At 43.6% G+C, this 16,181-nt stretch overlaps 1 non-coding gene across 1 annotated transcript; it reads left to right on the top strand.

The window, feature by feature from the left end:
• Positions 1-13,775: 13,775 nt before the first annotated feature.
• Positions 13,776-13,847, top strand: TRNAE-CUC. Its single transcript has one exon. It is a non-coding gene; the product is annotated as a tRNA-Glu (tRNA).
• The last annotated feature ends 2,334 nt before the right edge of the window (positions 13,848-16,181 follow it).

The following is a 16,181-nucleotide window of genomic DNA, read 5'->3' as shown; positions in this document are numbered from 1 at the left end:
CAGGGAAGGGAAAACACCACTTAAAGGAGATGTGCACACAATAACATAAAAAGGAAGTGCACACATACACACATAACACAAAACCGCATGCACAACGTAGCGAGCTGCAATGGCACAGCTCAGCCTGCTACGCTGCCACATACACACTGTTGCCAGCGGCAACCACAGGTGAGGCAAATACCACAGCCCTCACCTGTGATTGAACACCAAAGAAAACCGCTGACAACCGCATGCGGTTCAGGAGTCACGGTCATAGCCATGGCCGTGACAGTAATTTGGTTGATTTTTCTGTAGTCCACACAGAATCTGATGTTGCTGTCTTTTTTCCGGACTAGGACTAATGGTGCAGCCCATGGGCTATGGCTGTCTTTGATGATGTTTGAGTCTTTCATCTTTTGAATCATTTGCTTGACGGATTGGTACATAGTAAGTGGTATAGGCCGATACCTTTCCTTGATCGGTGGGTGTGAACCTGTAGGGATGGAGTGTTTTATGATGTCTACTTCTCCATAGTCTGTAGAATGTTTGCTGAAGGCACGGTGATGTTCCTTCACGACCTGCAATACTCCTTCTATTTGGTGTTCTGGTGTGGAAGCATCTCACACATGAAGTTCTTTCCACCATGGGGTGTTTAAATTTTGGCCCTGTGGGTGTGTTTTCTTGAGATCTGTAGTCACGCTGAGGACATCTTGAAAGGTGATTTGGATCAGCTGTGCAATGGGACGGTACTTGGCTAATGTTACATTGTGATCACTCAAGTTGAGGAGATGAATGGAGACTTTACCTTCAGTGACGGTTACGAGGCTTCTTGCAGCTCTGACTAAAGGATAGTCTTCCAAAACAACTGGTTCCACCAAGGCTTGGTAGTCTTGACCTTGAACTCCGACTACAGCTCGGCACCATAGGAGAGTTTCAGTGTTGGGCTTGAGAATCACTGGATGATTCTCTCGGATGCGGACACAGCAAATCTCTCCTCTTTCATTGGCGAATTTCTTCGATGTCTTTTGGTTGCAGCAGTACAATTATGCAGTCTCTAGATGGTACAGAGTTAATTCTGCAAATCCACTGTTTTAGGCTGTTTAGGTTTCTTGGTTTTGGAGCAGTGGGTTACTTCAATGTCAGTGGAACTTCTGGTGAGGTTGCCGGAGGCTATGGTATCCTTCACCTAAGATATCCCAAAGGTCCTTTATGCCTGGTTTACGGATTTTATCCTTTGGATGAATTTAAATCTGTCCTTTTCTCTTGTCCCTTTCTGGACTAAAACATTTTAGAGCTGAAGGGCTGGATCTGCACCTTTTCACTCTCTCAGTGTCAATATACTCACTGATCTCCACACTGACCTGTGGTCTCAACTGAACTCCACTCTTAATCTGCCTAATCTCCTTGTATCTCTAGGCCTGACCTGGATATATATAGGACCTGAACTTTATCCCCATCTAGTGGTGGGATGTATAAATTGCACCTAATAGGCCCGTTAACAGGGATTTTGCAGATACACAAATGCAAAGTTATACCATACTGTACAATGCAATTGTTGAGATCAAAAAGTACTTTTAAGCAGTGCCCACACACACGTAGTGGGACGCTGCAATACGTTTTTGTACTTTATTTGGTTTGCAGAGTGCTGTTGCACTATGTGTTTTATTTATCTTTTCAGCCGTGGCGACGTGCACCTGTGCATTGGGATGTGCTGACTAAGCCCCTTTTTTCTTCGCCCCTTTAACAGTGATCTCCACAGTACCTGCCCCTTTAACAGTGACCTCGAAAGTGGCCACCCCTTTAACATTGACCTCCACAGTGCCTGCCCCTTTAACAGGCAGTCAAGGGCTGCAAAAGCGCCTTGAGGTGATTTAGTTCGCAATTTTAGCGCTATATAACTTATTCATTCACCTCCACAGTGCCCACCCCTTTAACAGTTACCGCATCTTTAACAGTGACCTGCACAGTGCCTGCCCCTTTAACAGCGACCTTCACAGTGCCCCCCTTTTACAGTTACTGCCCCTTTAACAGTGACCTCCACAGTGTCCGTCCCTTTAACAGTGACCTCCAGAGTGCCCGCCCCTTTAACAGTGACCTCCACAGTGCCCGCCCCTTTAAAAATGACTTCCACAGTGCCTGCCCTTTTAATATTGACCACCCTTTTAACAGTGACCTTTATAGTGGCTGCCCCTTTAACAGTGACCTCCATAGTACCCGCCCCTTTAACAGTGACTTCCATTGTGCCCGTCTTTTTACAGTGACCTCCGCACTGCCTGCCCCATTAACAGTGACCTACGCACTGCCCGCCCCTTTAACAGTGACCTCCACAGTGTCTGCCCCTTTAACAATGACCTCCACAGTGCCCGTCCCTTTAACAGAGACTTCCACAGTGCCCGCCCCTTTTAAAGTGGCCTCCACAGTGTTCGCCCCTTTAACAGTGACCTCCACAATCCTCGCTCCTTTAACGGTCACCATCCCTTTAACAGTGACCTCCACAATGCCCGCCCGTTTAACAGTGACCTCGACAGTGGCCATCACTTTAACATTGACGTCAACAGTGCCTATCCCTTTAACAGTGACCTCCACAGTGCCCACCCCTTTAACAGTTACCGCATCTTTAACAGTGACCTGCACAGTGCCTGCCCCTTTAACAGCGACCTTTACAGTGCCCCCTTTTACAGTGACTGCACCTTTAACAGTAACCTCCACAGTGTCTGCCCCTTTAACAGTGACTTCCAGAGTGTCTGCCCCTTTAATATTGACCACCCCTTTAACAGTGACCTTCATAGTGACTGCCCCTTTAACAGTGACCTCCATAGTACCCGCCCCTTTAACAGTGACTTCCATTGTGCCCGTCCCTTTACCAGTGATCTCCGCACTGTCTGCCCCATTAACAGTGACCTCCACACTGCTTTCCCCATTAACAGTGACCTACGCACTGCCCGCCCCTTTAACAGTGACCTCCACATTGCCTGCCCCTTTATCAGTGACCTCCACAGTGTCTGCCCCTTTAACAATGACCTCCACAGTGCCCGCCCCTTTAACAGAGACTTCCACAGTGCCCACCCCTTAAACAGAAACCACGACAGTGCCCGCCCCTTTAAAAGTTGCCTCCACAGTGTTCGCCCCTTTAACAGTGACCTGCACAATCCTCGCCCCTTTAACGGTGACCGTCCCTTTAACAGTGACCTCCACAGTGCCCGCCCGTTTAACAGTGACCTCCACAGTGCACACCCCTTTAACAGTGACCTCCACAGTGCACACCCCTTTAACATTGACTACGCCTTTAACAGTGACTTTCATAGTGGTCTCCCCTTTAACAGTTACCTTCACAGTGCCCACCCCTTTAACAGTGACTTCCAAAGTTCCCACCCCTTTAACAGTGACCTCCACAGTGCACACCCCTTTAACAGTGACCTCCACAGTGCCCGCCCCTTTTACATTGACTACGCCTTTAACAGTGACTTTCATAGTGGTCTCCCCTTTAACAGTTACCTTCACAGTGCCCACCCCTTTAACAGTGACTTCCAAAGTTCCCGCCCCTTTAAGAGTGACCTCCACAGTTCCCACCCCTTTAACAGTGAACTCCACAGCACCCGTATGTTTAATAGTGGCCCCTGAACCCCAATGCATATAGCAGAGTAGTTGTGCCATCATACGTCATATCAAAGCAAAATCCCAGCAGACGTGACTTGAATGCTCGTAGAATTTTATTCTCATATAACAATATGTCCCATAATGAAGGACGCGTTTCGGCTAGACTGCCTTTTTCAACAAGTAGATGTACATTGTAGGTAACAGATATATATATACACACATCAATGATTGAGGATAGGAACCTCCCTATGACGTCAACGCCCAAAAAAAGGCGGTATATTCAAGGTAACATAGTAACATAATCAAATCAATCAATCAATCAAGAAGACGGCACAGGTATCAAAACACAGATCAATAATTATTAAATGTTATTAAATACCAGTACAGCAGAGAAAATCCTTCATTAGGTAGTCGATGTCTAGAAAATAATAATACATAAATTAATATTTGCATTAACTGTTTAAGTAATGGGTGAGCACACTTCATTTGGACTTTACCACTACAATAAAATTTAATTAAATCAAACAATTGAATAGTTTACACGTGTGTACCTTAATAAAAATATAAAACACTATAAAATCCTATAAGATAAAATGGAATACAAAAAATGCAATATACACAGCAACGCTTGATCGAATAGAGTCCACACAATTAATGGATACTTCTCAATTTTTAGTCAATTCACAATGTGATCAGCTGACTGTGTAATGTTGAGTATCCTACTGATATGGATAATGATGGCATACAGATGGATCCATATATGGATGCGAGCCAATATCTGAAATATGTCCCAATTTTCAAGTTCTTGAACCTTTCTTAAATTATTTCAAGATATTATTATCGTATTGCCGGCAGTTCTTGAGTATTCATTAGTAATCACTGTGTTTATAGGCAGAGTTCCTCTTACCTTCCTCGATGTTTATAATGGTTCGGGCGAGGGTCTGGCGGCGCCCGATGATGCCGGCGTCACGCTCAGTACACCTCAAGCCTGCTTCCCCGAGTTCTCGCGGGAGTTAGGACGAGACTTACGTGTCTATGTCGTCCGTACCTTTTAGTCTTCCGGTACAAAACAGAGGAAGGTGCCTTTTTGGTCCGTGTATAGTTGTTCCAGTGATCTTTCCTCTATCTCGAAATTTAAATTTTCATAGCATGGCCACGCTTATGGTTGCGGAGGTGCTCTGTACAGGTCAAAGCCAGACGCGTTTCGGGAACGACCCTTAAAAACCAGATTGGCGGAACATATATCCAACATACGTAAAGGATATGATAAACATTGTTTATCTAAACACTATAGAGATGTCCATAATAAGGATCCGTCCAATCTGGTTTTCATGGCACTGGAGAAGGTAGATGCACACTGGCGTGGAGGGAATTATATCAAACAGATGTCCAAGACAGAATCAAGACGTATCTATGAGTTCGGATCAATGCTACCAGCGGGTCTCAATGCCGAACTTGAGATTTTCGGGTTTTTGTAGGCTGGGTGCCCCAGAGCTGACTCATACGCCGCAGTTGGGCCGTTTATCGGCACTGCGTCGGTGACTCAGACTGGGGCCCCCAGCCCCATACAACTCAACCAACATCCGATCTTATTTACATCCATCATGTATCGACTTTGTTTGAAGACCATCAATGCAGGCCCAGTTCGAGTCATGTCATTGAAACATGGGACAGATTCCATGTATATGTTGAATATAGGATGTATTTACCTGTTCATTTTTTAATCATTTTTTAAATGTCTTATTATTTTATTATCTAACAAATTCATATGATAATTATATCATATTTTAATTAAAGTAAAAATCAAAAGGTGTAAATAAATAGTGTTAAGGCATAGTCATATAGTCATATAGCTATAATGGAGAAAGCATGTATCTATATGATGAGAAACTTTAAAGCGGTATATCTTTGCAAAGCAATCACGAACAACAAATCTATACATACCACAAGTCCACAACAACAAAAGGATTGTGTATTCCAAAAAACGCACATATACTAAAAAAATCGCATGGAAAACGCATACACAAAACCGCATGCAGAGCCCCTATTTCAAAGAGGAAATCCAGTTTTCCACAGTTTGGGTGCTCCCTGGGAAATAAAAGGCGGAGGGTAACAGGTGTCAGGATACCACTGATGAAGGGAAAGCCGTTCCCGAAACGCGTCTGAGTTTGATCGGACACCTGTACAGAGCACCTCTGCAACCATAAACGTGGCCACGCTATGAAAATTTAAATTTTGAGATAGAGGAAAGATCACTGGAACAACTATACACGGACCAAAAAGGCACCTTCCTCTGTTTTGTACCGGAAGACTAAAAGGTACGGACGACATAGACACGTAAGTTTCGTCCTAACTCCCGCGAGAACTCGGGGAAGCAGGCTTGAGGTGTACTGAGCGTGACGCCGGCATCATCGGGCGCTGCCAGACCCTCGCCCGAATCATTATAAACATCGAGGAAGGTAAGAGGAACTCTGCCTATAAACACAGTGATTACTAATGAATACTTAAGAACTGCCGGCAATACGATAATAACATCTGGAAATAATTTAAGAAAGGTTCAAGAACTTGAAAATTGGGACATATTTCAGATATTGGCTCGCATCCATATATGGATCCATCTGTATGCCATCATTATCCATATCAATAGGATACTCAACATTACACAGTCAGCTGATCACATTGTGAATTGACTAAAAATTGAGAAGTATCCAATAATTTTGTGGACTCTATTCGATCAAGCGTTGCTGTGTATATTGCATTTTTTGTATTCCATTTTATCTTATAGGATTTTATAGTGTTTTATATTTTTATTAAGGTACACACGTGTAAACTATTAAATTGTTTGATTTAATTAAATTTTATTGAAAAGTCCAAATGAAGTGTGCTCACCCATTACTTTAACAGTTAATGCACATACCTATTCAGAGGGTGGGTGTCCCTCTTATTTGGGTTAGCAGCACCTGCTCCAATAATTCTCTTGGAGTGAGCCACCATCTTGAAATGTATAAATTAATATTCGATGGTAAACAGAGAATTCACAGGTAAACAAAATCAGACCTCAAATATGCATAATTTCGTAATCTCTGTTGAGACCCCTTGGATGTAAAGTATCTAGGGTATGGATCCAATAAGCCTCCCGGCGCAATAATAGTTTTTTAATGTCACCCCCCTGCCTGGGTCTGGTGACCTGCTCTATAACCTGAAATTTCAATTGAGCAATTGTGTGGTTATATTTCTCAAAATGGGAGGGAATTGGTAAAAGTAAATTCTTGGTCCTGATGTTAGACTTATGCTTTCCAATGTGATCTCTGACGCTCTGTATTGTTTCCCCAATATATAACAACCCACATGGACATTTTATTAAATATATAACATTGGCTGATTCACACGTGAAGAAGCCATCCACTGGGTAAGTGCGTCCAGTATGTGGGTGATGAATATTGGGCCCTTTGATTATGTTAGAGCACTGGAAGCAATGCAGACACGGAAAAGTGCCCTTCCGCTGTGTAGCCAGTACTCTCTGTTTGAGGGTACCACGAGTACTTCCAATATCCGCACGTACTAGCTTGTCCCTGTAACTTTGTTTTTTTTTATTACAAATAAGGGGCGGATTTTTGAATTCATCAATCTGGGGGTATGCTTTTTCTAACAAATACCAATGTTTCTTTACAATATTATCCAATTTTTGGTTGAAAGGATGGTATTTATGGATCAATGCCACTCTTAGGGTTTTATCTTGTTCTTTTTCAGAACTACAAGGGGTTTTTAATTCATTTAGGGTTTTTGTTATTATTGATGGCGGGTACCCTCTTTCTTCAAACCTCGTGGTCATTTCTTCAATTCTAAGTTCCCGTATTGAGGGATTAGAGATGATCCGTCTAACCCTCTGATACTGGGACTTTGGAATTGCTCTTTTCAAAGAAGGTGGGTGGGCACTGGTAAAGTGGAGGATACTATTCCTGTCTGTCTCTTTACGGAATAAATCAATGGAAAGGTTACCATTTGAATCCTTAATTACCCTTGTATCCAGGAAACTAACCGTGTGATTATCATACGTGACTGTGAACTGTAAACCAGTGTGCGCATGGTTCAGATGTAGGATGAAAGACGTTAGGGTCTAATGTGGCCCCGCCCATATGCAAAAAATGTAATCGATGAATCTTTTCCACAATAAAATGTGGTTATGGTACCATTCAGTGTTGTACGCAAACTCATCCTCAAATTTCGACATATACGCATTTACATAGGGCGGGGCCACATTCGACCCCATCGCGGTCCCCCGTTTCTGCAGTTAATAAGAATCTTCAAACATGAAATAGTTTTCATATAAGACAAGGTGAAGCAGCTGTATAAAAAATTCACGTTTAATGATGGAATAATTACTTCTTTCCAAAAATAACTTAACAGCCTGTATACCTCCAGTGTGTTCAATGGAGGTATACAGGCTGACCACATCAATCGTCACCAACAAGCTGTCTGGCGGACCTGGACCTAACTGTGCAATAGTGCTGAGAAAATGTTGTGTATCTGCCAAGAAAGATGGGATATCCCTTATCAGGGGTGTAAGTATCTTCTCAAGCACTATTGCCAATGGGGACAGGATGGATCCCACTGAGGCCACTATTGGGCGTCCTGGGGGGTCAATTAAGGTTTTATGCACCTTGGGGAGCACGTAAAACACGGGTGTTATCGGTGTTTGATTAATCAAAAAGGTATGCATATTATTATCAAAAACACTTAATGTAGCAAAGTGATCTACAATCTTCAGTATTTTTCTTTTAATACGAAAAACCGGATCTGTGGTCAAGAGTTAATATGTGTTATGATCTGAAAGTTGTCGATTCACCTCTGCTACATATTTTTCCCTGTCCATAAGGACAATGACGCCCCCTTTGCCTGCTGGCTTTAAAACCACACTCTTATCATCCATTAGTGATTTAATAGCAGTCCCTTCTTGTGGTGTCACATTGTGTGTAAACCGCAGTTCACCCCTCTTAATCTCGTCTATATGCTTCTTAATGTCCCTGTAGACCAGTTCTATATAAGTCTCAACCGGGTGATAGAATTTGGGGGGCATACATTTACTGGGGTTCTTCAGACCTAAATCTCTCAAGCATAAGCTACTAGGTCTCTCTCCATCATCCGGACCAGCAGTTCTGTTACCACGTGCACCGCTATCAACAGATGTCTTCCGACACTTCAACACTGAGTTTTGCAGATGTCGATGCTGAGAGGATACTCTCCCAAGTGACATCCACCTCTGAATTCCTTAATATCCCCACAAGCGAATTCCAGAAGCGGCATTGGGAACGCGAATGCAAGAGACTTACCTCGTATGAGTTACATGCGACCACCTTGGCAGAGTACTTTAAGGTCAAAAGGATCCCTAGAGGCTTAAGGGTTCATTTACGCCCTACTTTCTTCTCCAACGATCCTGAATACACTAGTGATTTTCGAAAAAATTATTAATAAATGCTCTTATGACCTTATTCTGCTGACAATCAGACGCATACATACGGCGGTAACCGAATTACAGACACAGATTGCAGTTACCGAACAGCAGCTGAGAGACTCCTTAACCTCAGAAGAATTCGGGAAATTGAAGGAGTCCGTAGATAATTATATCTCTACATACCAGAAAGAAACGGAGATAAAGTAAAGGTCTAAGTTCTTGCGTGATAGCGAAGATTATCATTTAAATCGTGTTTACAAATGGCAAGATCCCTCATGGCATTAGAAACCAGGTTACAGACGGCCCGCAAGACCCGGATCCTTTACCTCCAGCTCCGGAAGCGAGTCCATGGGACCACAAGACACCCGCTCTTCTTCTTCTTCTTTTTTTCGGAGAGGCAGTCAGCATCCACGAGGAGGAGGAGGCACGCGAGGCCACTGCATCAATGTCGGGACCGAGTAAAGCCATTCAAACCCGCTCGCAGGTAAGAACCAGTCGCTCCTGATCAACCTTTCCTCACAGATCTCCCGGTTTTTCGTACAGATGTCGGCCCTCCAGAAGGGACTTTCATTTAGTCCTTCTACTCATTTTGACACTTTTCAGTATGATATTGATTTAAACCATTTTTTTTCGCAAATTGCGATTAAAAGCACACTTTTTGGATCATGGTAACAGAACTGCTGGTCCGGATGATGGAGAGAGACCTAGTAGCTTATGCTTGAGAGATTTAGGTCTGAAGAACCCCAGTAAATGTATGCCCCCCAAATTCTATCACCCGGTTGAGACTTATATAGAACTGGTCTACAGGGACATTAAGAAGCATATAGACGAGATTAAGAGGGGTGAACTGCGGTTTACACACAATGTGACACCACAAGAAAGGACTGCTTTTAAATCACTAATGGATGATAAGAGTGTGGTTTTAAAGCCAGCAGACAAAGGGGGCGCCATTGTCCTTATGGACAGGGCAAAATATGTAGCAGAGGTGAATCGACAACTTTCAGATCATAACACATATGAACTCTTGACTACAGATCCGGTTTTTCGTATTAAAAGAAAAATACTGAAGATTGTAGATCACTTTGCTACATTAAGTGTTTTTGATTATAAAATGCATACCTTTTTGATTAATCAAACACCGATAACACCCGTGTTTTACGTGCTCCCCAAGGTGCATAAAACCTTAATTGACCCCCCAGGACGCCCAATAGTGGCCTCAGTGGGATCCATCCTGTCCCCATTGGCAATAGTGCTTGAGAAGATACTTACACCCCTGATAAGGGATATCCCATCTTTCTTGGCAGATACACAACATTTTCTCAGCACTATTGCACAATTAGGTCCGGGTCCGCCAGACAGCTTGTTGGTGACGATTGATGTGGTCAGCCTGTATACCTCCATTGAACACAGTGGAGGTATACAGGCTGTTAAGTTATTTTTGGAAAGAAGTAATTATTCCATCATTGAACGTGAATTTTTTATACAGCTGCTTCACCTTGTCTTATATGAAAACTATTTCATGTTTGAAGATTCTTATTACCTGCAGAAACGGGGGACCGCGATGGGGTCGAATGTGGCCCCGCCCTATGTAAATGCGTATATATGTCGAAATTTGAGGATGAGTTTGCATACAACACTGAATGGTACCATAACCACATTTTATTGTGGAAAAGATTCATCGATGACATTTTTTGCATATGGGCGGGGCCACATGAGACCCTAACGTCTTTCATCCTACATCTGAACCATGCGCACACTGGTTTACAGTTCACAGTCACGTATGATAATCACACGGTTAGTTTCCTGGATACAAGGGTAATTAAGGATTCAAATGGTAACCTTTCCATTGATTTATTCCGTAAAGAGACAGACAGGAATAGTATCCTCCACTTTACCAGTGCCCACCCACCTTCTTTGAAAAGAGCAATTCCAAAGTCCCAGTATCAGAGGGTTAGACGGATCGTCTCTAATCCCTCAATACGGGAACTTAGAATTGAAAAAATGACTACGAGGTTTGAAGAAAGAGGGTACCCGCCATCAATAATAACAAAAACCCTAAATGAATTAAAAACCCCTTGTAGTTCTGAAAAAGAACAAGATAAAACCCTAAGAGTGGCATTGATCCATAAATACCATCCTTTCAACCAAAAATTGGATAATATTGTAAAGAAACATTGGTATTTGTTAGAAAAAGCATACCCCCAGATTGATGAATTCAAAAATCCGCCCCTTATTTGTAATTAAAAAAAAAACAAAGTTACAGGGACAAGCTAGTACGTGCGGATATTAGAAGTACTCGTGGTACCCTCAAACAGAGAGTACTGGCTACACAGCGGAAGGGCACTTTTCCGTGTCTGCATTGCTTCCAGTGCTCTAACATAATCAAAGGGCCCAATATTCATCACCCACATACTGGACGCACTTACCCAGTGGATGGCTTCTTCACGTGTGAATCAGCCAATGTTATATATTTAATAAAATGTCCATGTGGGTTGTTATATATTGGGGAAACAATACAGAGCGTCAGAGATCACATTGGAAAGCATAAGTCTAACATCAGGACCAAGAATTTACTTTTACCAATTCCCTCCCATTTTGAGAAATATAACCACACAATTGCTCAATTGAAATTTCAGGTTATAGAGCAGGTCACCAGACCCAGGCAGGGGGGTGACATTAAAAAACTATTATTGCGCCGGGAGGCTTATTGGATCCATACCCTAGATACTTTACATCCAAGGGGTCTCAACAGAGATTACGAAATTATGCATATTTGAGGTCTGATTTTGTTTACCTGTGCATTCTCTGTTTACCATCAAATATTAATTTATGTATTATTATTTTCTAGACATCGACTACCTAATGAAGGATTTTCTCTGCTGTACTGGTATTTAATAACATTTAATAATTATTGATATGTGTTTTGATACCTGTGCCGTCTTCTTGATTGATTGACTTGATTATGTTACTATGTTACCTTGAATATACCGCCTTTTTTTGGGCGTTGACATCATAGGGAGGTTCCTATCCTCAATCATTGATGTGTGTATATATATATCTGTTACCTACAATGTACATCTACTTGTTGAAAAAGGCAGTCTAGCCGAAACGCGTCCTTTATTATGGGACATATTGTTATATGAGAATAAAATTCTATGAGCATTCAAGTCACGTCTGCTGGGATTTTCCTTTGAACTACACGTGGAACCGGTCCTATCCCGCACGGCGTGCATCTTAGCTTGTGCCGGCCGATTTATCTTTACACATCATACGTCATATGACTGAATATTTAAGGACCTGCGAACTGCTAAAACCTGTGATTAGTTGTTATGGCAACCGTTATGGAGTAGGATCTGCGAGCTTCTATTGGCTGATAAGGGACATGTGACCGTGTGTATGGTAGTTGGGATATGAGTGAAAGGCTTTCTGGCTTCTATTGGCTAATGCAGGTAATTTTTTTGGAATATCTCAGGAACAGTAAGTCCTAGAGAGCTGAGACCCGGTCTAAAACCTTCCCGGGTACCTGATGTACCTGTGTGCCAAATTTGAAGATCGATCCAGTCGTTTGGTCGCACATAAAGAACGTCCAGAGTTCTAGACAGACAGAAACTCAATTTTATATATATACTAGCAGAAGGACCCGGCTTCACACGGGTATATTTTATCTATTTCATTTTATGTTTCCGTGTGTCGTAAAAAGATATTGACAGTTTCCCCCATAACAGTGACCTCTATAGTACCCGCCCCTTTAACAATGACCTCCACAGTGCCCCACCCTTTAACAATGACCTTTACAGTGCCTGCCCCTTTAACAGTGACCTCCACAATGCCCACCCCTTTAACAGTGACTGCCCCTTTATTATTGACCACCCCTTTAACAGTGACCTTCGTAGTGGCCGCCCCTTTAACAGTGACCTTCACAGTGCCCGCCCCTTTAACAGTAACTTTAACAGTGACCGCCCCTTTAACAGTGACTTTCACAGTGACTTTCACAGTGACCGCCCCTTTAACAGTGACTTACACACTGACCGTCCCTTTAACAGTGACTTTCACAGTGCCCGCCCCTTGAACTGGGACCTTCATAGCGCCCGCCCCTTTAATAACAGTGACCTCCACAGTGCCCACCCCTTTAATAACAGTGACCTCCACAGTGCCCGCCCATTTAATAACAGTGACCTTCACAGTGCCCGCCCCTTTAACAGTGACTTTAACAGTGACCGCCCCTTTAACAGTGACTTTCACAGTGACTTTCACAGTGACCGCCCCTTTAACAGTGGCCGCCCCTTTTAACAGTGAGTTTCACAGTGACCGCCCCTTTAACAGCGACTTTCACAGTGACCGCCCCTTTAACAGTGACTTTACCAGTGACTTTCACAGTGACTGCCCCTTTAACTGGGACCTTCATAGCGTTCGCCCCATTAAAAGGGACTTTCACAGTGACCGCCCCTTTAACAGTGACTTTCACAGTGACCGCCCCTTTAACAGTGACTTACACAGTGCCCGCCCCTTGAACTGGGACCTTCATAGCGCCCGCCCCTTTAATAACAGTGACCTCCACAGTGCCCACCCTTTAATAACAGTGACCTCCACAGTGCCCGCCCATTTAATAACAGTGACCTCCACAGTGCCCGCCCATTTAATAACAGTGACCTCCACAGTGCCCGCCCCTTTAATAACAGTGACCTCCACTGTGCCCACCCCTTTAAAAACAGTGACCTCCACATTAGCCGCACCTCCACACAACCCTTCCCTGGTGGTCTAGTGGCTAGGATTCGGCGCTCTCACCGCCGCGGCCCGGGTTCGATTCCCGGTCAGGGAAAACCGCATCTTTTTGTTTCTATAGAGGGGATATGATAGAAACTTTTAAATACATAAAGGGAATCAACAAGGTAAAAGAGGAAAGAATATTTAAAAGAAGAAAAACTGCTACAAGAGGACATAGTTTTAAATTAGAGGGGCAAAGGTTTAAAAGTAATATCAGGAAGTATTACTTTACTGAGAGAGTAGTGGATGCATGGAATAGCCTTCCTGCAGAAGTGGCAGCTGCAATTACAGTGAAGGAGTTTAAGCATGCATGGGATAGGCATAAGGCTATCCTTTATATAAGATAGGGCCAGGGGCTATCCATAGTATTTAGTATATTGGGCAGACTAGATGGGCCAAATGGTTCTTATCTGGCGACACATTCTATGTTTCTATGTTTCTATTTAAGCAGTAAAGAAAAATGGCTGGGTTGTTATGGAAACCTGGAGTAAAACTGTGTTTATAGCAGTTGGGATTTGAAGAGAAATTCTTGCAGGCTTGTATTGGGGAGGGGGCTCATTTTTTGAGGATATATCAGGAACGGTACATCGTAGAGAGCTGAGACACGGTCTAAAACCTTCCCGAACACCTGATATACCTGTGTGCCAAATTTGGTGAAGATCGGACCAGTCGTTTGATCGCGCATAAAGAATGTCTAGACAGACGTCTAGACAGACAGACAGACAGAAACTCATTTTTATATATAAGATATATTTATATATATATATATATATATATATATATATATATATATATACACTGCTCAAAAAAATGAAGGGAACACTTAAACAACACAATGTAACTCCAAGTCAATCACACTTCTGTGAAATCAAACTGTCCACTTAGGAAGCAACACTGAGTGACAATCAATTTCACATGCTGTTGTGCAAATGGGATAGACAACAGGTGGAAATTATAGGCAATTAGCAAGACACCCCCAATAAAGGAGTGGTTCTGCAGGTGGTGACCACAGACCACTTCTCAGTTCCTATGCTTCCTGGCTGATGTTTTGGTCACTTTTGAATGCTGGCGGTGCTTTCACTCTAGTGGTAGCATGAGACGGAGTCTACAACCCACACAAGTGGCTCAGGTAGTGCAGCTTATCCAGGATGGCACATCAATGCGAGCTGTGGCAAGAAGGTTTGCTGTGTCTGTCAGCGTAGTGTCCAGAGCATGGAGGCGCTACCAGGAGACAGGACAGTACATCAGGAGACGTGGAGGAGGCCGTAGGAGGGCAACAACCCAGCAGCAAGACCGTTACCTCCGCCTTTGTGCAAGGAGGAACAAGAGGAGCACTGCCAGAGTCCTGCAAAATGACCTCCAGCAGGCCACAAATGTGCATGTGTCTGCTCAAACTGTCAGAAACAGACTCCATGAGGGTGATATGAGGGCCCGACGTCCACAGGTGGGGGTTGTGCTTACAGCCCAACACCGTGCAGGACGTTTGGCATTTGCCAGAGAACACCAAGATTGGCAAATTCGCCACTGGCGCCCTGTGCTCTTCACAGATGAAAGCAGGTTCACACTGAGCACATGTGACAGACGTGACAGAGTCTGGAGACGCCGTGGAGAACGTTCTGCTGCCTGCAACATCCTCCAGCATGACCGGTTTGGCATTGGGTCAGTAATGGTGTGGGGTGGCATTTCTTTGGAGGGCCGCACAGCCCTCCATGTGCTTGCCAGAGGTAGCCTGACTGCCATTAGGTACCAAGATGAGATCCTCAGACCCCTTGTGAGACCATATGCTGGTGCGGTTGGCCCTGGGTTCCTCCTAATGCAAGACAATGCTAGACCTCATGTGGCTGGAGTGTGTCAGCAGTTCCTGCAAGACGAAGGCATTGATGCTATGGACTGGCCCGCCTGTTCCCCAGACCTGAATCCAATTGAGCACATCTGGGACATCATGTCTCGCTCTATCCACCAACGTCACGTTACACCACAGACTGTCCAGGAGTTGGCAGATGCTTTAGTCCAGGTCTGGGAGGAGATCCCTCAGGAGACCGTCCGCCACCTCATCAGGAGCATGCACAGGTGTTGTAGGGAGGTCATACAGGCACGTGGAGGCCACACACTCTACTGAGCCTCATTTGGACTTGTTTTAAGGACATTGCATCAAAGTTGAATCAGCCTGTAGTGTGTTTTTCCACTTTAATTTTGAGTGTGACTCCAAATGAAGACCTCCATGGGCTGAAAAATTTGATTTCCATTTTTTTATTTTTGTGTGATTTTGTTGTCAGCACATTCAACTATGTAAAGAACAAAGTATTTCAGAAGAATATTTAATTAATTCAGATCTAGGATGTGTTATTTTTGTGTTCCCTTTATTTTTTTGAGCAGTGTATATATATAC

The sequence above is a fragment of the Bufo bufo genome, chromosome 4 (assembly GCF_905171765.1).
Source record: "Bufo bufo chromosome 4, aBufBuf1.1, whole genome shotgun sequence".
Lineage (NCBI taxonomy): Eukaryota > Metazoa > Chordata > Amphibia > Anura > Bufonidae > Bufo > Bufo bufo.
This window is presented reverse-complemented; position numbering and strand designations above follow the sequence as displayed.